This window comes from Triticum urartu, chromosome 1 (genome assembly GCF_003073215.2).
Source record: "Triticum urartu cultivar G1812 chromosome 1, Tu2.1, whole genome shotgun sequence".
NCBI classification, from domain to species: domain Eukaryota; kingdom Viridiplantae; phylum Streptophyta; class Magnoliopsida; order Poales; family Poaceae; genus Triticum; species Triticum urartu.
This window is the reverse complement of record NC_053022.1, coordinates 442,260,042-442,279,510: the sequence shown is the minus strand read 5'-3', so window position 1 is coordinate 442,279,510 and position 19,469 is coordinate 442,260,042. Positions and strand designations below refer to the sequence as shown.

General features: G+C 44.9%; 1 long non-coding RNA gene across 3 annotated transcripts in view; it reads right to left on the bottom strand.

Moving 5' to 3' along the window:
• Positions 1 to 636: 636 nt before the first annotated feature.
• Positions 637 to 19,469, bottom strand: part of LOC125535174 — a 55,272-nt gene continuing 36,439 nt past the window's right edge. Inside the window, exons 1-3 of one of the 3 annotated variants that reach the window (XR_007294595.1) lie at positions 1,929 to 2,268; positions 1,419 to 1,728; positions 637 to 1,068 (exon numbers count right to left, since the gene is read on the bottom strand). This is a non-coding gene — a long non-coding RNA (uncharacterized LOC125535174). Of the gene's footprint in view, positions 1,069 to 1,418; positions 2,905 to 19,469 lie in introns of those variants that run through there. The other 2 variants (XR_007294594.1, XR_007294593.1) reach the window with 2 other exon arrangements.

Genomic DNA, 19,469 nt, shown 5'->3' with positions numbered 1-19,469 from the left:
CTTATCATGAGATCATAGCATTCTTCTCTTTACTTTTTAATTTTCGTTTTCATTTCTTTCTTTTTCATGTAGAAGTGTCATGCTCTCGTCCTTCCTCTATCAATGAAAACACACCTCTCATATGTACTTACACTCTGCCGAATTCCATCTAACAATGCTCTTGTCCCATTCTCATGGAATGAACGATTCCTCTCAGTCAATGGTATACAATCCATCAGAAACTTCAAGAAAAGAACCATGATCCATACAGCTCAAGATGTTAGCCTTTTTACTTCCACCAGAAACTTCAAGAAAACAACCATGCTCCATACAGCTCAAGATGTTAGCCTTTTTTACTTCTCTGGCCACTAGCCAACATTACTTTCTGCCTTCCAATGTGCATGCATACAATGGAATAACTGAAAAATATGAAAGAAATAGATTGTAAGACATAGATATATGCAACCTAAAATCTGTTGTGTATTTCGGATATGGACGACCATTTACCCATAATAACAGATGAATGATTGATTGCAAAAGAGCTATGGAGGAAACTTCACAAGCACCATACTCATTAATTCCACTCACAAGCCTTTTCTCGTAGAATTTCACAACTTTATAAGACTAAGACATCTTTAAAAACCAGCCATAAGTAAATAGATCTCTCAATCCAGAAATGGTATGCACATATTAAACATTTCACTCTATTCGGGTCCATATTTTGTTTGAAACATGTCAAAAGGCTTGTCATTCTCATTGAATAAGAGGAAGATTTTAAGAATCACTCTCGCGGCATTATATTACACAAATATTTCGCCCGGCAAGGCACCCCGATGATGCCTCCGCTTTGACGTGTCACAAGCACAACGACCGGAGTCGCATTGTTGCGGAACACCCGAGCATTTCACTCATCCCAGATTTCCCAAGGGTTAAGAATATGGGAAACAAGCAGCCTTCGAGATTGCGACCTCCCGTAAGTGTTGCTGCGCCACCACTCCTTGATGGAAACCATGCCTCCCCAATCCGTAGGATGAACATCATGTAAACCAAGCGATGTTTTGATCATTGCCCAAACTCTGGCTGCATATTCTGTATAAAAGGATCAAGTAGACATGGAAGTATACTCATATATCGTTGAATCCTGTAAAACATTTACAAGGTAATCAGCCACATTTTAACAGCACTCTGTTTCTTAAATAAGTGATATTTACTTGCCAGTTTGCAAGGTACAAATTGAACCATAAACTATAGTAAAAACATAATCATAAAGTCATAAATAATTTTATAGAACCCCTCTATCAATATTCTTGTAAAATTCATTGTGTTTAATGCTATGAAGAATAGCAACTTGAATTTCCACGAGGACAAGTATATATAGTTATATACACATGCAGGTCCGCGCTTTCAAATTTAGCGAAACATGAGCCAAAATAACTTACGGAGTGGTGCATTTTTGTCGCTTGTTGGTGTTCTGTGTGTCCCGACCACACTGGCGCTCAATTCCTGCAGGAGTGCTGAAGACCGGGAGGAGGCGATTCTGCCAAGCATGACCTACTGCCCAAGCAGATGCCATTTATTTATGGAGAAGAGGGTATTACATACAATTTGTTTGCGAGGCAGTTCAGTTTAGTGGAAAAAAATATACCCTAGACAAGATGTTGAAATGGCAAATGCCTCACATAATAAATTATGTTCTATAATGAGAACACAGCCCAATCCTTGATGAGAAGACATTTTTTCAATGATTCCCTTGTACCATCAACAAATCAAATTGAAGAACAGAAAAAGTATATTATTGTGAGAGTGCATATTGAAAGAAAAGCATGTACCAACTGGTAAAAACAATTACCCATTTAAATGGACTAAGAAAGAAGCATCGAGGACTTTGGAGATTGGAGTCAGCATACTGAAGATGAAATGCAGGAAATGGAATACCCCGCTGGCCTCACCGAATAATAAGTCCCTCGGTTCATTGATTCACCACCTTGAGGTAAATATCGTAGCACCGTCTGCTCCTCTTCTTTGAATCATTATTTTATGTTTGTAAACATAGCCTTTAGCCATAGTCTATAGTACTGTGCCAGCCCATTGAGACCAACACAACACTGACTTGTTGTCAAATGTTATAGTACGCGACTGAGGATACAGAGAGAGATGGTGTGCAGGAGGAAAATGAAAGGACTTTGCACTTGTGCATTGGCAAAAAGCTTCCAAGGCATAAGCCACAAAACCATGAGATATATAGAAAGGTGTGACAACTCTCGAGTGTAGTACACCGCATTTCAAAAAAAAAAAACTGAAAAAACATGATAAAACAAAATCTAAAAAAATCTGAAAATTTGAGACAAATTATAATCAAATGTTTGAGCTTCTTGCAAAATTTGAGCGAAAAATAACACCCGAGGAACTCTCACCATAAAAAACAAAATCACTGTTCAAACAGTGCACAAAACTTTGAACATTGATTTTATTTTTTTGGCGAGAACTCCTCTGATGTTATTTTTGGCTGAAATTTTGCAAGAAGCTCGAATATTTGATAAAGTCTGATGTCTCAAATTTTCAGATTTTTTCAACTTTGTTTGATCTTGTTTTCCCAATTGTTTGCAAACTCGGGTGTACGACACCCGAGAGTAGAAAATCCACTCTCATAACCTATTCATAACATCTTAGAATTAAGAGAAATGACGTAGATAGGACCACATGCGTGTAGTGATAGAGCAAACAATTTAAAAGTGAAAGTAAGATAAACAGCTTACCGATCCACACTGAAGAGAACTGAAACTAAATTTGAGTTGCCTTGTAGTCGTACCATGATGTACAGTAAACGGGAAACATCCATTCTTCAATTGAGTATACAAAGGCCATAGTGGCGTGCAGTTTCGTGACCAAGCAAAAACAAAGGAAACCCTGCACTTCTGAGAAAGAATTTTAGCTTCCTCGGATGACAAAAACATTTTCCCGTCCAGATGCTACAAAATGATTTAATAACTACAGTTCCTCTTGCTAAACAATGCATATCTTACTTGCACACATCCAGATTAATCTTAGTTCACCGACGTTAATCAGTATAGCTAAGAAAACATGATTTGCTGTGCAGCATCGACATCAACTGGGACAACATCCCGGTGCCGACCGGCGATCTCACTGAGCTTGGAGCTGCCTTCACGGAGGAAGAGGTGAAAAAGGCGATTTTTGATCTCCCCAGTGACAAAGCACCGGGACCGGATGGCTTCTCTGGGGCCTTTTTCAAAGCGTGTTGGGAGATTATAAAAGATGATGTTTTGCTTGCTGTCAATCACTTTTCCAATCTGCGCTCCACGAACTTAAACTGGCTCAACTCGGCGAACATTGCTCTCATCCTCAAGAAGGATGGTGCGGAATGCATCTCGGATTTTCGCCCCATTAGCCTCATCCACGCCATCGCGAAGATCATTGCTAAGATGATGGCCAACTGTCTGGCCCCCCACATGCATGATCTTGTCTCCAACGCCCAGAGTGCATTCATCAAAAAGAGAAGCATCCATGACAATTTTTTGTTCGTCAGGGACTTGGCAAGAAAGTTCCATCGCAACCACTCCCCGACGCTCTTGTTCAAACTAGACATTAAAAAGGCGTTTGATTCTGTACGTTGGGACTTCCTTATGGATCTGCTGAAACACCTCCGCTTCCCGGACAGATTTCATGACTGGGTTTCAGCTTTTCTCTCTACCGCCACATCAAGGGTGTTGATCAATGGAGTTTTGGGTGATCCACTGAAGCATGGATGTGGCCTTCGCCAGGGGAACCCGCTTTCCCGTCTTCTCTTCGTCCTGGCTATAGATCCGCTCCACCACCTCCTCTGCAAGGCCATGGCCCAAGGACAACTACACCCTCTGTGTGGTAGATCTTCACCCGTTCGGGCCTCGCTCTATGCTGACGATGCCGCCATCTTTGTGAAGCCCATTAAGGAAGACGTCCAATTCCTTGCTGCTACCCTGGCCTCTTTTGGAGAGGTGTCTGGCCTCGTCACTAATTGTGCCAAAGTCTGGTTGCTCCCATCCGATGCGACAACATCAACCTTGACGATGTTCTTCATGATTTTCCGGCGGTGCGCACCTCGTTCCCGATGCGCTACCTTGGACTTCCGTTATCCGTCAAGCGCCTCAAGCGTATCCACTTCCAGTACCTGGAAGATAAAATTGCGGGCAAGCTCCCTCCCTGGCAGGGAAGACATGTGGGCTCTGCGGGCCGTGTGGTTCTTGTTAAGGCCGTCCTAACTGCCATTGCTATCTACCATCTCACGCCTCTCGACATCCCGATGGAGGTCCTCAAGAAAATCGATAGTATTCACCGTGCATATCTTTGGGCAGGCTCAGACAAGGTGTCTGGAGGAAAATGCAAGGTTAACTGGGAGCTCATCTGTAAGCCCAAGGACAAGGGTGGGCTCGGAGTGCTTAACCTAGATAAGTTCGCCAAGGCTCTACGGCTCCGATGGCTATGGTTTGAATGGACTGACAAGAGCAAGCCATGGATTGGCATGGGGACGCCGTGCACGGAGGATGATCGACACTTCTTTGCGGCTGCCACCACGGTCCTTGTCGGCAACGGACGAACGACGCAATTCTGGAACTCGACGTGGCTCAATGGCTTGCGCCCCCGTGACATAGCGCCGGACATCTTTAACCTTTCTCGCAAGAAGAACTCAACGGTCCAACAAGCCATGACCAACAACATGTGGATCACTAATATTGATGGCACCAATGGTCTGTCCGTCGCGCATATCGAGCAGTTTGCTGACCTTTGGGAAAAATTATCAATGGTGGCCCTTGAGGAAGATGTGGAAGACTCCATTATTTGGAAGTTCACTAAGGATGGGATTTACTCTGCTTCATCGGCATACAAGGCACAATTTGAAGGTCTCATATCCTCTGATCTTGTCAAGTCTGTGTGGAGGGTCTGGGCTCCCCCGAGGTGCAAATTCTTTGCTTGGCTCGTTCTTCAAAACAGAATATGGACATCAGACCGATTGATCCGTCGTGGCTGGCCCAACTGCGGCTTGTGTCCCCTTTGTAAGCAAGCACAGGAATCCGCTGCTCACCTACTCTTCCAATGCCGCTTCACATTGCGCATTTGGAACGACATTCTTCCTTGGCTTGGAATGCACCACATCTCTACTACCACATGGACGGTCAGCGCATCGGTCAAAGAATGGTGGGACAACAACCTTCAGATTCGACTCGGCTCTCCCAAAGCCCTTGCCTCATTGATGATGCTCATCTCTTGGGAGGTTTGGTCCGAGAGAAACGCTAGTCTTCCGCAACGTGGCGGTTCCATCGGTGGTCATCAACAACAAGATCAAGCATGAGGCGTCGCTTTGGGCTTTGGCGGGTGCCAAGCACTTGAGTATTGTAATGCCGCGAGAGTAATTTTTCTTTGTCTGCCGCTTGCGGCTTCTGTCTAAAACCTTCTCCCTTAATTAATGAAATGGCAAGTCTTTTGCCTCGTTTCAAAAAGAAGAAAACATGATTTAGTAGGGCACTCGGGACCTGGCACTTGCTCCGCTGGGTGCCTGGGCCTGCAAGCACCCCATGTACTCATCAAACAACACACTGAATACCAAGAAAACTGTCTCATTTGTGCAATCCCAGCACAAACTCAATTGCTGTAGAGTCAGAGACGACACATTGCATGCAGGTCAAACAATTCCATGGGAAGGTTATTTAGAACGAGTGTTTTTTCAGCGGAATTCACGAGTCCTTCCGAGTTGGATTCCTGTACAATGTAATATTTTCTAATGTATTATACCATATTCTTAGAAGCTAACTGAAAACAATTTGGACATAAGATAATGTCTTTGTATGTGGCAAGGATGTTTCACACCTAATATTCACATGCAATAGACAAACGCACTGGCATAAGTAAAATATATCTGCTCCATGTCTTATCAAATATCATGCATACTTGATTTTAAGCAGGACGTATCACTACAAAAAAAAGACACATCCGTGACATTTTGGGCTGAACGAAATTTTTTTCTGTCATACATATGACACTTCTATGACGATAATTGTGACAAAACCCGGTATCATCATAGATGTGGTGGGCTCCTACTTCTATGACAAAAAATCATGACAGAAAATGGGCTTTTTGTCATGGGCGGGCCGGAGACGCAGCTGCATGACATTCTTTGGGCCGTCCATGACGGAAAAAGCCGTGGTAGAAGCGAGGGCGAGGAAAATTTTGGGGAGTTCCCGGTTATGGTGGGAGGTCGGGGGCCAAGCGATGCGCGTTTCTCTCGTACACGTACACGCGTGTGTGCGAGGCGTTGTCTCTAACTGAACTCGAGCGAGGCGTTGGCGTAAGTGCATCTAGTGCCACCCCTAGTTGGTTTTGGAGTATTGACGACAAACCTAGTTGAGGGACTAACGTGTTTGTGAGAATTGCAGGAAAACACAGGTAGAAGTCCCTCATTGATTCGGTTTTATTACCAGAGATGACCCCTAAAAATGTACGAAGACATTGAAGACAATGGTGGTTTATGAAGATATTCATATTGAAGACAATGACATGAGAAGACTCCCTATGAAGCTTATGGAACTCAAAGACTTAGATCCTTCGTAGTTTTATTTCATTTATGTTGTGTCATAGGAATCACCATACTGTTAAGTGGGGTCCAAGAGAACCAGTCAGAATGACTGAAGTGATGCCTAATTCAAATCCTATGTCTTCGAGCGAAGACTTTGAGAGAAAATCTTGTCCAGAGTCAGACAAGTCAGCTTTACTTGTAGCCAAGTAAAGTTGCCGTGTGAGTTCAAAATTCGACCGTTGGTACACGTGTCAGTTCCTTAGTGACCCAGGGTCATTTCGGACAAATCAGGTCGGGTTGCCAAGTGGCTATAAATAGTCCACCCCCCACAACCATAAACGGTTGGCTGCTCAGATTTAAGTGCACGGGCTTTTGTCGTTTGAGAGCAACCCACCTCGAAGCCCTTTGAGAGAAAAATTCCTAGTGAGGAGAAAAGCCCTAACCACCCAGAGCCAGAGTAAATTGGGCATCACTTAAGTCTTCTTGTCTATGTGATCTGAAGACTTATTACACTTGAGGACTATGCATCCTCCAGACGGTTAGGCGTCGCGTTCTGAGCATCCAGGAGAAATTGTGGATTGCCAGTGAACGAAGTCTGTGAAGGTTTGGGAGTCTACCTTGAAGACTTACCTGAGTGATTGCGCGAGGTCTGTGTGACCTTAGCTCAAGGAGAAAACGGTGAGGACTGGGTGTCTTGGACTAAGTGTCCTTGACTGGGTGTCCGGGACTGTGTGTCCTTTGGTTTAAATACCTAGCCGCTCCAACCAGACGTACAGTTGTCACAGCAACTGGAACTGGTCCAACAAATCATTGTCTTCAACGTGTCACTGGTTTCATCTTCACTTCCTTTCACTTACAGTTATTCATTGTGAAGCCATTGCATGCTTGCTTTATCTTTTGTCTTCACAACATGAATATATGATCTGTTTGGCTTCATAACTTCTTCCTACCTGATCCTTATTACACTGAAGCTGTTTGTCATTGTGCTTTCATTCTATTGAATACATGACCATGGCTGGCCTAGTGTAATCTAACTTCCGCTGCATAATAATAGGCATAATCTTCACTGTTTGTCTTCATAACTCTCACGTTTTGAAGACTTTCATAAAAATCGCCTATTCACCCCCCTCTAGTCGATATAACGCACTTTCAATTGGTATCAGAGCGAGGTGCTCCCTTGTTCTGTGTGATTCGGTTTAACCACGTGGAGTTTTAGCTATGTCAACTGCAGGGATAATCAAAGTCTCCGCTGCTTGCCCCGTCTTCGATGGAACTGAATATCCCTACTGGAAGAATAAGATGCGCATGCATCTTGAAGCCATTGACGTCGACCTATGGTATGTCGTCGAAAATGGCGTTCCCAAGGCTGGAGAAGGTGTCACTGCTGCTGATGTCAAGAAGTTCGTTCAACTGGACTCTACTGCCAAGAATATCATCTGTGGTCATCTGACCAAAGGACAGTATGGCCGTGTGAGTGCCTTGAAGACATCCAAACTGGTCTGGGACTGGCTCTCCAAAGTTAATGAAGGCATATCAACCCAGAGAGATCAAAGAATCAGTGTCCTTCGCAATCTCTTCAACCGCTTCAAGCGAAATGACAATGAGAATGTCCAGCACACCTTTGATCGGCTCACTGACATCACAAATGAGCTTCAAGCCCTCGGCGCTACTGAGATCACCAAACATGAAATCGTCAAGATGCTGCTGAGATCACTTGATAGTTCGTTTGACATTCTGGCCCTGATGATTCAAGAACGTCCTGATTTCAAGACACTCGATCCGTCTGACATACTTGAGAGGCTCAACACACATGAGTTTCAGCTTTCTGAGAAAAGAGATATCTACGGTCCAAACTATGGGCGAACTCGTGCTTTGAAGGCAAAAGCTGTCTCCTCATCTGAAGAAGAATCTGACTGCAGTTCTGATGATCCTGAAGACATTGGAAGAGAACTTGCAATGCTAGTGAAGAAGTTCCAAAAATTCACCAAGAAGAAAGGCTTCAGAAAATCTTCACGATCAAGCTCAAGGGATGATGAAGTTTCTGCTCATGACTACAAGAAGAAAACATGTCACAAGTGCAAGAAAACTGGACACTTCATTTCTGAGTGTCCATAGTGGGACAATGAGAACAGAAGGAAGAAGAAGAGCAAAGAATATGATTCTGACGACAAGAAAAAGAAGAAATACTCAAAGTCTTCTTCCAAGTCTTCATCAAAGTCTTCATCACACAAGAAGAGCTCATCTGGCAAGGCACGTGCGTTTGTTGGCAAGGAGATGGATTCAGAGGAGGAGTCCGCATCTGAGGAGGCAGAGGTGGAATCTGAGGAGGAGTCTGATTCTGGCATTGCGAGTCTGGCTACAGCATACGTCGCCAAGTCCATCTTCAACACTGAAGACAATAACTGCATCACCAACACCGACGCAAATGACAAGAACGACTCCACTCCTACCTACTGCTTCATGGCACGCGGTGCCAAGGTAAACACACGCACCACTCGCTATGAAACATCCAGTGACGATGACTCTGAATGTGATTCAAAACCTAGCTACAAAACACTTGCTAAAATTGCAACTGAACAACAGAAAGCTATGGAACATATTCAAAAACTGTTAGACAGAAGCGATGATCTGTTGGGTGCTGAAATGACTCGATCTGAATCCTTAATTGAAGACATAAAAAACCTTCACGTTAAGTATCAGGAACTTGAAGATCGTCATGATACTCTCTCAACAACTCATGAAAAGCTTTCCTATGACTATCTTCAAAGGAAGCAAGAACTTGAGAAATTGAGGGTGGCTCATGAAGATCTTCAAAAGGAAAACGAGTCACTTCGCGCCGAACAGATCAGTCCCGCTCAGGAAGGATTTGAACCACCATGTCTTAAATGCATTGAGCGTAATAATGCTAATTCTGTTGCTGAATGTTCCACTGCTACTACTGTTCCAATATCTTCAACTATTGATGTGGCAACTAACCCCTCTGCTGAGGATACCACTGCTATTGCTGATGAGAATGCTAGGTTGAAGACATTGCTTGAAACAGGGATGTACAAAAGTCTGAAAGGGAATCAAACATTATGTGATGTCCTTAAGAAGCAGATTCTGAACCGAAACCCTAGGAAAGAGGGTGTTGGGTTCGAGAGGAGAATTAATGCAGATGGCTCTTACTGGAAACCTGAGCAGTACCCCAAAACCACATGGGTTGCTGCAAAGGAATCCTCAGTAGATCCATCCAATCTGTCTGGCTTCACTTGTGCTAACCCAATTATCATTGGTGAATCCTTTGATGCAAACTATAAACTGTTTAAGAATCAGAATGGTGAAGTGTTTGCCAGGTACATTGGTACTAACTGCAGGAATGGACCGCCTATGAAGAAGATCTGGGTTCCAAAAACAAGTCTGGAAAATCTTCCTGTGAATGTCTTCATGACACCTCACTTGAAGAAGACAAACCTCAGACCAAAGGCTTCATATGGTCCAAAGGCTTCATACAGACAGAGGACTCACCTGAGTCACACTAACGCAAATGTTTTGCAGGGAAACCATACTCAGGCATATGAATATGAGAGCGGTTCATCGAACCGTCATGTTCATATGACCAAAAATTATTCTGCTTATGCCTATGAGTATTATTGTCCCCCTGCTAGACTGTTTGCTAAGGCTTCAAAGCCAAAATTCTCAGATGCTGCACTTAGACTTATAGCTTCTAAGCCACCCTTGAAGATGTGGGTGGTTAAGAAAGCTTAACTCTCTTTTGCAGGGAAAGGTCTCCAGCACAAAAACAAAATCTTCTGATGCTATTGCTGGGGACCATAAAAATCTTGTGGGGCGCAAGATAAACTGCCCAAATGGCATCATTATGTACTTCGTTCCTGAATCGCATGCTACTCTCCCCATTAGTCCTAATCTGGATCTAAGTTTTCATAACCCACTGGTTCGTCAAATGTTTATGCTTCACAACACTCTTCGTGAAGCCTATCCCCCTAACTGCACTGTAGGGTATGACACCAGCGACTTCAAAGTCTTCAGAATGGATTATTGACAGTGGGTGTACAAATCACATGACTGGCAGAAGAAGCCTTCTTATGGACTCAACTTTACGTCCATCCGACAAGAGCCACATTACATTCGCTGACACTGGTAAAAGTAAGGTATTGGGTCTAGGTAGAGTTGCAATCTCAAAGGATCAACACATGGATAAAGTCATGCTTGTTGAATCCCTTGGCTTCAACTTAATGTCTATCTCAATGCTTTGCGATTTGAATATGATTGTAATGTTTGGCAAATATCGCTGCCTGGTGCTAATGGAATCTGACAAATCTCTAGTGTTTGAAGGGTATAGGAAAGGTGATTTGTATGTGGTAGATTTCTCAGCAGGACCACAACTTGCAGTATGTCTTCTTGCAAAAGCTTCAGAATGCTGGCTTTGGCATCGAAGGCTTGGGCATGCTGGCATGAGGAACCTCCACACCCTTGCGAAGAAAAAGCACGTCATAGGCATCGAGGGCGTCAAGTTCAAGAAAGATCACTTATGCAGTGCCTGTGAAGCAGGGAAGATGACAAGGGCAAAACATCCTTCGAAGACAATCATGACCACTACTCAACCCTTCGAACTGCTTCACATGGATCTTTTCGGTCCCACTCACTACTCAACTTTTACTACTTCTGCTTGCCTCTATGGCTTCGTAATTGTTGATGATTATTCTAGATATACTTGAGTGCACATAATCCTTTACAAGACTGAAGTGCAGGATGTCTTCAGACGCTTCGCAAATCGAGCTATGAACAATTTTGGCGCCAAGATAAAGCACATCAGAAGTGACAATGGCACTGAATTCAAGAACACTGGCCTTGATACATATCTGGATACCTTGGGCATCACACATGAATTCTCAGCTCCATACACGCCACAGCAGAATGGCGTCGTCGAACGCAAGAACAGAACACTCATTGAGATGGCCAGAACAATGCTAGATGAATACAAGACTCCAAGAAAATTCTGGACTGAAGCCATTGATACTGCATGCCATACAATCAATCGTGTTTATCTTCACAAGCTTCTGAACAAGACATCTTATGAACTCCTAACTGGCAAGAAGCCAAATGTCAGTTATTTCAGAGTATTTGGCGCAAAATGCTGGATCAAGGACCCACATCACACCTCAAAGTTTGCACCAAAAGCACATGAAGGCTTCATGCTTGGATATGGAAAGGATTCGCACTCCTACAGAGTCTTCAATCTCTTCCACTACAAAGTGGTTGAAACAGTGGATGTGCAATTTGATGAAACCAATGGATCACAAAGAGAGAAATTGCCAAATGTGCTAGATGAAGTTCCAGCAAATGAATCAATCAAGCTTATGGGAACTAGAGAAATTGTACCTTCTGAAGCTCATCCTGAAGAAGAACTTATCATCTCAGCACCTGATCCACATGAAGACAATGCTCAGCCTGAAGATATACCTTCAAATGACCACATAGATCAGCAAGAGCAAAGTCTTCGCCCCACACACCCTCGTGTTGCAAATGAAGTACAAATTGAAAAAATACTTGACAGCATCAATGCACCTGGTCCACTCACTCGTTCAAGGGCAACTCAGCTAACAAACTTCTGTGGGCATTTCGCATTCGTCTCAATATCAGAACCCAAGAAAGTTGAAGAAGCCTTCATGGAACCTGAATGGATTCAAGCTATGCAAGAAGAGCTTCAACAATTTGAGCTGAATGATGTATGGGAACTGGTTAAGCGTCCCGATCCACGGAAGCACAACATAATAGGCACCAAATGGATATACCGCAACAAGCAAGATGAGCATGGTCAAGTTGTCAGAAACAAAGCTCGTCTCGTTGCTCAAGGATATACTCAAGTGGAGGGCATTGACTTCGATGAAACATTTGCTCCTGTGGCTAGGCTTGAAGCCATACGCATACTGCTGGCCTATGCAAATCATCATAACATACTTCTCTATCAGATGGATGTGAAAAGTGCCTTTCTCAATGGCAAGATTGAAGAAGAAGTGTATGTTGCACAACCACCTGGCTTTGAAAATCCAAAACATCCTGATATGGTATACAAGCTCAACAAGGCACTGTATGGCCTCAAACAAGCCCCTAGGGCCTGGTATGATACACTCAAGTACTTTCTGAAAAGCAAAGGCTTCATACCTGGTTCCCTGGATCCCACTCTTTTCACGAAGACATATGATGGTGAACTGTTTGTGTGCTAAATATATGTGGATGACATTATCTTCGGCTGCACCAATCAGAAGTATAGTGAAGAGTTTGGATATATGATGCAAGAGCAATATCAGATGTCCATGATGGGGGAGCTGAAGTTCTTCCTCGGTCTTCAAATACGGCAACAATGCAACGGCATCTTCATATCTCAAGAGAAATATCTTAAAGAGTGCCTGAAGAAGTTCGGTATGCAAGACTGCAAAGGCTTCACAACACCAATGCCAGCCAAGCATCATCTGGGTCCCGACGACAATGGTAAAGAGTTCGATCAAAAGGTATACCGCTCCATGATTGGGTCTTTGCTTTATTTATGTGCATCTAGGCCAGATATCATGCTTAGTGTTTGCATGTGTGCTCGATTTCAAGCGACACCAAAGGAGTCGCATCACTTAGCTGTGAAGCGAATTCTTCGATATTTGGCTCACACCCCAACTCTAGGATTATGGTATCCAAAGGGCTCAGAGTTTGATTTGGTTGGATTTTCGGATGTTGATTATGCTGGTGACAAGGTTGATCGCAAGTCTACATCAGGCACATGTCACTTTCTGGGACGATCACTTGTATGTTGGTCTTCAAAGAAGCAGAACTGTGTATCACTCTCCACTGCTGAATCTGAATACATTGCTGCTGGATCTTGCTGCGCTCAGCTTCTGTGGATGAAGCAAACACTCAAGGATTATGGCATTCATCTGAAGCAAGTGCCACTTTACTGCGACAACGAAAGCGCCATCAAGATTGCCAACAACCCAGTTCAGCACTCGAAGACAAAGCACATTGAAATTCGTCATCACTTTCTCAGAGATCATGTTGTGAAGGAAGACATTGATATCATACACGTCAACACTGAAGAGAAATTGGCAGATATCTTCACAAAGCCCTTGGATGAGAAGAGATTTTGCAAGTTACGGTGTGAGCTAAATATCTTGGAATCCTCAAATGTCCTGTGATCAGGCACACATCCTAACACTTAAGCATATTGATGACTTAGATGTGCAACACACGAAGTAGCGTATATCTTCAAACAATGAAGACATACATTCTAAGTGTGAATACATTAATGTGGAATTTGACTTCGGAGCGCCACGATAATTGTGCGCCGTGTCTGGGTCTAATACTTCCTATACGGTGGGTAACGCCACCACCAAACGTTCCATTTTGAAGTGTTTCTCTCATGGCGTTACCTCTCAATGTCTTCACATTTGGTTTGGCTTCATTCTCAATATGTATTCATGATTATCTTCTCTGCGTTGATTATCTGGATATATATGTACTGATGTTCTGTCCTCTACAGCATTCACTTATAGTTATGTCTTCTTAGTTGAATCTTTTGAACTAAGTGAATGTGATCGGACCCTAACCTCTCTATGCTTTCTATCTCAAACTCTATCTCTCCAAGTCATATGCATTCTGTTGAAACTGTCAAATGTCTTCACTGTGTCCTTGTCAGCTGAAGACATAGTCACAACCATAAAAGTCCGTTTTTAATGCTCATTCCTCCGGAGAAGTAGGAATGACCGCCCGACAATTTAGGCGTGCGTGGGACGTGGAACAAATCCCAATCTTCCTCTAACTGGCCACGCGTGCCTCAAATGTGAACCGCCAGGGGTACCTGCGTAATAGCGCAGTGCCGCCTCTATCCCTATAAATACACGATTCACTGCGATCATTATCTCCTTCTTCCACCCTCGCACGAACCCTAGCACCACCGCTAGCACTCGACGACGCCGGCGACGAAGCGCTTCACTGCCGCAACCTCTCCGACGCCGTTTTCACGCCGACAGCGGACATCGCTCTCTCCGCCGTCGCCGTAGGTGTCTTCCGTCACCAAGTTAGGGCACGGAGGATCGAACTGCTCGACCTCAACTCTCACTTCGTCTAGCAGTTCCAAGTGTGGTAAATAAAACCTCTTTTTACAGCCTCTTTTGATCCCATAGTTCAGTCACTTTTTGCCATAAGGAGTTTCTCTTCACATCAATTAGTTATCTCGCTACATCTCATGACATGCCTAGTATATTCACTTGTGCTTCATAAGGTAGTTAGATTCCTCACTTGTACTGATCTGTGGGTTCGTACAAATCTGGAACCAACTTCTTATCTGTGAGTGAATGTCTTCGCACAATGAGGTCTATGTCTTCTAAACCGATTTATCTTCAAAATCTTCTGAGAATGCATATGACCTCTTCCCCTTCCCTCGCACCTTAATGCTGTCACAGGTACATGTCCGTGGGAGAATCCTTTGGTTCTCATAGTCTGCATTCATTTGCAGAGTACTTGCAGCATCACATCAACTCTCCTGAAGCCAGTTCTTGCAAAAGGAAGCCTTTGAAGCCTTTCAACATCTTGAAGCCTTCCAAGTTATTCATGGCTTCAGAAACATCAGCAAGGAAGGGAGGCAGACAACGACGTGGTGAAACGTCCAAAGATCTGCCTGATGAATTGGCAGAGATGTACAAAACTGATCCTGAAGAAAGCTATGGTCAGCGCAAGACACGAATCCAATGGATTCGAAGATATTGGGCAGAGCAATGGTTCCACTACCGCTTCGTCACTCAGGAATATGCGGAGAAGTGCGCCATCAAGAGACCGTGGGGAGACATACTATACAAAAATCTCGTACCCAGGTCCAGAGTCGAAGCCATTGCTCAAGGCTTCTATCCATGCATGGTGAGAGGACCACAGCCAGCTGAAGCACATCCGTCATCACTTCTATGGTGCCGCGATGATAATCTCTTCAAGCGCAACCTTCAGTTTGCACAACAATCAGCGAAGATAAATAAGAAGAAATTTGGGCTTGACTTCAACCCTGGTCCCTCCTCACCAAGGGCAGATGGCACACGCGACGCCGATCCCAATATCATCGGGCCGTATGCCAATCTTGCAGGCCTCATAACTCGCATCCTAGTCCAAGGGACTGCTGTGAATGACCCTCCAGCAGATACTGAGTCAGATGACGCCCCTGCTGCGCCGAAGCCGAAGCAGAAGAAGCCAAAAGCTTCAAAGCCAGCCGCTTCTCCCAAGATCGCAAGAGTGAAGCCTTTAGCAACTGCACCTCCTGAAGCCAGTATGCAGTCAGAAGGCTTATCACGAGTGTCCAAGCCCCAAGAAGCCAAGAAGCCTCAGCCACACACAGGCAAAGAGCTCACAGCTGCTGACATTCTGCGCTGCGAAGCCATTGATCTCTCAAGCGATGAAGATCTTGGAGATGATGCTCTTGAGCAGCTCATCAAGAGCAAGGAGGAGGCTGAAATCTTCAACAATCTGCCTCTGTTTGATGTCGCCATCATCCACAACTTCATCGATGAATGGTTTGCCTCACCGGACATCAGCTTCAACGATCTGCAGCTGCCCATAGGCCTCAGCGTTGCTTTTCAAGGCGCAATTGCTTCAGAACTTGCAATAGCCCAGCGCATTGTAGAACTGAAGCAGAAAATTGATTATGAAAAGGATCAGTTCAAGAAGCACGTGGCCAAGCTCAGTGTGCAAGAAGTGAGAAACTTCAAGATCATGTTGCATGAGCTGAAAGAGAACTTCCTGAAGACGTGTGCCGAAGCTCAAGGCTCGCGAGAACGCATGAAGACTTTGGCTGATCGCTGCATGCAGGCCTACAATGAGGCAGAGAAACGCAAGGCACTTGGGCGTCCCGGCATTGACCCCAGGATGGCCGCGAAGAAGAAAAAGAAGGTTGCTGTGCCTGAACCTGAAGCGCCAAGGTCAGAAACTGCTCCGATTGTCTTCCCCGCTGCAACGACTGGCTCGAAGCCAAAGAGTCTATCAACCGCCTCACAGCACAAGAAGAAACGGACTGCAGAGGCTGAAGCTAAGAAGAGAAAACATTCTGAAGCCTCTCCTTCTGAACCCATCATCAAGAAGCGCAAGACCAAGAAATCTCGGGCTGCTCCCACAGAGCCCTTGACAGTTGAACCCCTCTCCGTCCGCTATCCTGACGCAGATCGTCAGTTGACTGTGCACGAACCCAACGCTGCTGAAGACATTGGTCTCCAAGACAATGTGCAAGGTGATGCAGCCCTTCCTCAGCTTGAGACAAGCGAACTGATCAGTATTGGTCGTCCATTGACGCCAATCACACAAGATGCATCGTGGGCAGATCGCCCACAGGAGGAAGATGAGCTCCAACCCAGTACAACTCCACCGGCGCCTACATTCCGTAGGCTTCGCAAAGGGCCAAGGGCTCAGGCTGCCGACGACATTCCGGCTGCATCAGCCGAAGAGCATGCAGAGATACCACAAGCTCCAACTCCCCCACACCAACAAGAAGCAGTTCTCCAGGAGAACGTGCCTGAGTCTGCAAATGTTGAGGCTGCCACAAACAACGCCGAAGCAAATGTGGAGCCCAACCCAACAATAGCTTCAGAAGACAATGAAGCTACTGCTCCTGAACATTCTGTGCCTGAGTCTGTTGCCGGACCACAATTCAACTATCATATTGCGTACAGACCCCAGGTCCAGAAGCCGATCCCACGACTACCAAGGTTCCCAGGTCCTGCATCAGCTCCTGGTTCCTTCAACATCAACGGCTTCAGGGCAGATAACACGTTTTTCGACCGCTCCAAGAACCCTTATTCATGGGAACGGATTGTATCAGATAGGTTCTGGAGCCATCAACAGCGCAGCTACTATTCATGCATCCTATACAACCAAGGCCGCATCTTTCCTCACAAGCGCCTTGAGGTTGAAGCTGTTGCTGGTCTGCCTGGTCTGGAAGAAGCACTGGATTGCTTCAAGCAAGTGGGTTTGCTGCCATTTATCACTGATGAAGAGCACTGGAACGAAGAGCTTCTGCTCCAGTTCTATGCCACTTTGCATATCAAAGGCTATAACAGAGATCCGAAGACATGGATTCTGGAGTGGATGACAGGCAATATCCATCATGAAGCCAATGCTTTCGACCTAATTGAGCTTACCGGCCTTCCCACTCCTGGCGAATTCTTTGAAGAAGGGTGCCAACTCCATGCTGAAGCAATTGAGAGCATATTTCAGCGTCCTGAGCCAGATATGAGTCAGATGCTCTCAATAATGAAGCCACTGCCTCCTAATGCACCCTATCCAACTAGGTTCTTCGTTGAAGACTTAGAGTACCTGCCCAGAACAATATATCACATCATAAGGCGGACTCTATGGCCTGTAAAGGGACACTCTCGATATGCAACAATTGATGGTGCAATGAAGACTCTCATCTTCTGCATTCTTCATGGCAAATGCTTCAATGCACAGGATCTCTTCATCCGTCACTTTGCAGCATCTGCCTCAGAACTGTTTGGATTAAAGTTCTATGCTCCTTGGGTTATGAGGCTGATCAAGCTTCACTCTGCAATCTCCTATCAACCCTCAGCCCGCAACCATAGGATATTTTTGCCAGATGTGGACACATCTGCTGAAGCAATATATCCAGAGCCTGGCAAGCAACCATTAAGTCTTCAAAATGCAGAACACCAGAGCTTCACTCAAAATATTGAAGGTGTTGAAGCTCTCTCCCGAGTGTATCCAATGGCTGGCACCACACGTGCCCCTGCATCAACTGAAGCCACTGACAGCACAGCTGCCAAGAGACCCAAGAAGCGCGCTCGAGCACTCAATGACCGAGAGCTTCTTGTGGCTCTTCACCAAAAGCAAGATAGGCATCACGACTGGCTCAAACGGCAGATGAGAAGCATCATGCAAGACGTCAATCGCATCAGAAATCTGGCAACCAAGAATGCGTTTGTCGCACACGAGACCTGTCGCCGCACTTGGAAAGGCCTCACCATGATGAGCAATGAAGCTGAACTGCAAGAGGATGGCTTCAGAGAGAGATTCCAATTTGACTCCACGCCTCCAAGAAGAGCTGTGATGCGAAGCACACCATCACTTGAAGAGTCAGAATTCTCTTCTTCTGCTGCCACCGTGTCTGCCCGGATTATTGAAGAAGACGACGACGCGACATCATCTCCACCTGCTTCAACACACGTCGAATCTGCACCAAGCTCATCTGCACCGCCACCAAACAACTCCACCGACCCTGCTGCGCCTGGGAACGCTGTAGAAAACTCTATGTCTTCAAACCTTTTTGGTCATCACTGACAAAAGGGGGAGAAGCATGTATGTTTATAGTCTTCAAGCGCGGGTCACTTGGGCGGGTGCCTCTATATTTTGCTACATTTTGCTTCGTGCTTACAACTCTCATTTTTGCTACATTTGCTTCTTTGAGTTGTAACACTTAGCCTTGATGGCCGTCTGCTACCTGTTTGTCACTCTGTTATGCGAAGATAAATTCCGCATGTGTGACGATAAATTCCGCACTCATCTCATACTGTAGACGTCCATTTTCCATTATGCATGTCATTATCTTCATATACTTTCACATGCATAGTGGATTGTCATCATAAGTTGAAGTGGATCTCCACAAGTACAACCTGCCATGTGCATTTGCGTTCAAGAAGCAAAATTACTTATATGCACATCTTTAGGGGGAGCCCTTGCAACTTATGAAGACAATTCCTTTACAATTTCACAAATTATGTTCCCCGTTGAAAACTTCAACTAGTTTGTCATCAATCACCAAAAAGGGGGAGATTGTAAGTGCATCTAGTGCCACCCCTAGTTGGTTTTGGAGTATTGACGACAAACCTAGTTGAGGGACTAATGTGCTGTTTGTGAGAATTGCAGGCAAAACACAGGTAGAAGTCCCTCA